Genomic DNA, 4,037 nt, shown 5'->3' with positions numbered 1-4,037 from the left:
TTAAGAAATTTAAAATTCCGCAATCAACGTTATGACGCGGTTTTTAACACGAAGCAACTATCTGTCCGGCGATTATAGACATGTTCACGATCATATGCGTTATTTAACATTCTCCGATGATTATCCATCGATTCGATACACTCAGCCATCATTTTCACACGGACTTCGCTCCGAACAGGAAAGCACGAGGAAAATACGAAACAAATATCATGCTATTTTGAGCGAAATACCATGAATTGAGCGCAAAATAAAACTATACGAATCAAAACGAAGACGATGTCTGTTACGTGCCGCGACGCAACACGTTATCTATTTATTGTAAAAATAGTTTCTCTCAAGTTTCTGAACAAACGGTTTTTGGGATCATATCCTAGCAAACCTGTATTATATCCTAATAAACATATCTAGCCTAAATAAACCATAAATTTTGGATCCCTCATGGCTTATTTATCTTAAAACGCCTATAATTATTTTATATCGATTGTTTACGTTTTTCTTCTTCACGAAGTCACACCAATCAATATTTTGTGCTCTGTAGAACGCTCCGCATTATTGATCATTATTTTTATACAAAATGCTCTACTTCTAAAACTCGAAAAGATATCTTTTGATGAAAAATAATTAGTTCTATTTCGTCTCTCACAGTGAATACACTTTGCCTTGAACAAGTTATACACTGTTTAGAATAAAGTTTCTTATCAGCGGACAGTTGTCAATTTATTTTGATTTTAACTATTACCTACGTGACTTCGGCTACCTACATAACATGTCGCAGTGATTTAAATTTCCGTAGCGCGAGCAAAATTAAAGACGAAAAGGTCTGTTTTTGCTATTGCCAGAAGAAGTAAATATAAGAAATGGACATTTCTTATAATGTTGAGTCGAGAAATCCGATGGTGCTACTTAAAATTACATCACATGATGGAAACACATAAAAAATTGAGTATAAATCGGGAAAAATGCGTGGCGATGCAGACATTTTTTAAATAAATGTTGTTACATATACACTACATGTATCCATGGTACACAGTGTAATAAATCATGTTTTGACATTAAAAATATAAAATCTCATAAAAATGCTATATTTAATAGTAAAAAATATCAGACGAAAAATTTTCGTGTTTATACCTGTCGAGTGGGGGTAGTCGACTGGGATACATTCGTGCAGGCGTATGAAAACATTTCGTTACGTCTAACATTTTCGCTATTAAATATAGCATTTTGATAACATATTCTACATTTTTAATGTCAAAACATAATATGTTACATAATATAATGTATGTACCAACGATACATGTAGTATTTATATAACGACTTGTCTCGTGAATGACTCCGTTACGCATTTTCTCGATTTAAACTCAATTTTTTATGTGTTCCCGTCATGTGACGTAATTTCAGCTAGTAACATCGAATTTCTCGCCTCAGAAACTGTAAGTAATGATGTCAATATTACTTTTCCCGAGCACAGCGAAAACAGGGCTTCTCGAGCAATACTTCCTTTCTGTAATGTGACAGAAAAATTCTAAATCGTTTTGCATGCGTCTTTAAAATTCGATTATATTTTGTATTGCTTTATAAACTTTGTTGATTATATTTTGCGTAAGTCAAACTATTCGATCGGCGATTCGGGCGATGCGAAATGATATATCTTAAGAAATTTAGTTTTTCCCAAACGACGTTATAACGCAATTTTTTACGCGAAACAACTATCTACGTCTATTCGACGATTATGAGGGATATTAATCGCGATCATACGCGTTAATTGCATTTTCTGCGGTGATCTTATCTATATCATTCGATTTATTACTTCCGGTCATCATTTTCGTGCGGACCCTGCTCTGAACGGGAAAAGCGCGGGGATAATATGAACGCGGTGCTATTTCGAGCGAAACACCACAAATTAAGCGCAAAATGAGTACGTGAATGAAAATGAAGATGGTGGCGATGATTTAGATTTCCGTGGAAGTTTCTAAATTATGAATATCATGCGTGCATGCATGCGTACTTACTTAATTGTGACATCTCTAACGACGTACCATCCGGTTATATTTCATATTGCTTTATGAACTTTGTTGATCGTATTTCCCACGAACCGAAATAATGAACTGACATATCTAAGAAATTTAGTGTTCCATCGTGCGATTTTTAGCGCGAGGCGATTATATTTGCTCAGCGATTAATTACTACGAAAAGAATTAGACCCGGTTTCACAATTCGCGGTTAACCCGATTCAATCGAAATTCAACTTTATCTTCTTCTAATCTAAGAATTAGAAAGAGATAAATAGTTAAACCGAGATTAAAGTTAATCTTAAATTTGTGGAACCAGATTTTAATCGCGATCACACGCATTAATTAATTTTCTGACGAATGCTGATTCGTTTGATTCGATACTTCCGACCATCGCTTTTACGCGGATTTTACTCTCAAAAAGCACGGGTAAAGCACGGAGCAATACGAAACGAATTGCGGCGTTACTTCGAACCGCCACGAAGCACTACGAAGTAAAGCGCAAAGTGATTACGCGAATCAAAACGAAGATGGTGTCTCACGATAATTTAGATTTCCGTGACGTGAAAAAAAGATTCTAAATTACGGAATTATGCGTGCGTGCATGCGACATCTCTAATTCGATTGAGTATTGCTTAATTCAGAATTTTATTCAGAATTGAATTCAGAATTTTATTGATTATACACTGAGAAAAAAAGTTATTGAAACAATTAAATGCGTTTTATTGACAGTTTTTCTTTGGTTCAATTATATATGTTTTTGAATTAAACATACATCAATAATATTAACATGATATTTTTATGAATCAACAAGTATTTTGTTGAATTAACAAAATATTTGTTTGACACCCCTTGATCGCAGAATATAATTAAATTAAGAAGTATTCATTTGATTTAATACTTTTTTTTCTCAGTATATCTCGCACAAATCAAAAAGGTTTATCCATAAAATCTTTGCTGTCTCTCTTTCTAACTTTCGAATACACATTAATTTCATTTTAAAAGAGAAAAATTTTTACGAAAATTCAAGCAATACAAACAAATCTAGAGTTGCTTTCATCATCATTGATTAACTCGATTGGTCGATTATATTTAAGAATTACCCATTGCAAAACTTAAAACTGATTATATTATTTTGTTTTCTTTTGCTCATTTTTTGATATTTTTGACAAATAATAACTTATATGCATAATATATAATATTTTTAATTAACAATTAAGTTATACGGTTAATTAAATTAATGAAGAAATTAGATTATATAGGGATAATTAGTTTTAAGTTTAGCAAACAGACAATTTTTAAAAGTAATCGGCCGATTAAGCTAATCGGAGATGATGAGGCCGGCCCCTAAAGTGTGATTCATTAATTGAGTTTTTGAAGGGCAAATTAAGGACAACAACGATTTCAGTCAATCAGACGCTAGCCTAATGGATTTGATTAGCTGCAGTTGCCGTATAGTTCCTATACACCATAGTTACCCCAAAAAGGATTCGATCGGTGAACATCGCTACACGAAATACCTTATAGATGTGCAATGTGAACGGATGTGTCGATCTTAAAAAGTTCGATATTCAAATGAACGCGAATGATGCAATTTCTACAGCAAGCCGATTACGAGTTACACGGTGAAAGGTATTAATCGCGTTTGCAAACATTAATTAATGCTCATCGTTCTCGACGTTCATTTCCACGCTCGCGCGGGCTTTGTTACCATTAACGGGAAAATGCGTAGCGCGATCGCGCGGTATTACTCCGGCGACGCGAAGCACCGCGCGTGAACTTACAAGAGAACCTCGCAAAGTGTCAAATTCTGATTTGAATGAAACTTGGTACACTTTGAGGTCACATAAATAGATGAATTTAGAAATTATCAGTTGGTGCTAAAAAACGGTTTAAAGGGATGAATCCACTCCTTATATGTAAATTAATTCTTTTTTTTTTCGTTATATCTCGAAAACTATTCAAGATATCAAAAAATGTTTTATACAAAAGTTTTACTGTAAAATTACCTCTATTTATTTACGTTAA

This window comes from Wasmannia auropunctata, unplaced genomic scaffold (genome assembly GCF_000956235.1).
Source record: "Wasmannia auropunctata unplaced genomic scaffold, wasmannia.A_1.0 LD336063.1, whole genome shotgun sequence".
NCBI classification, from domain to species: Eukaryota; Metazoa; Arthropoda; class Insecta; order Hymenoptera; family Formicidae; genus Wasmannia; species Wasmannia auropunctata.
The sequence above is the reverse complement of the archived record's forward strand: the minus strand, read 5'-3'. Positions refer to the sequence as shown.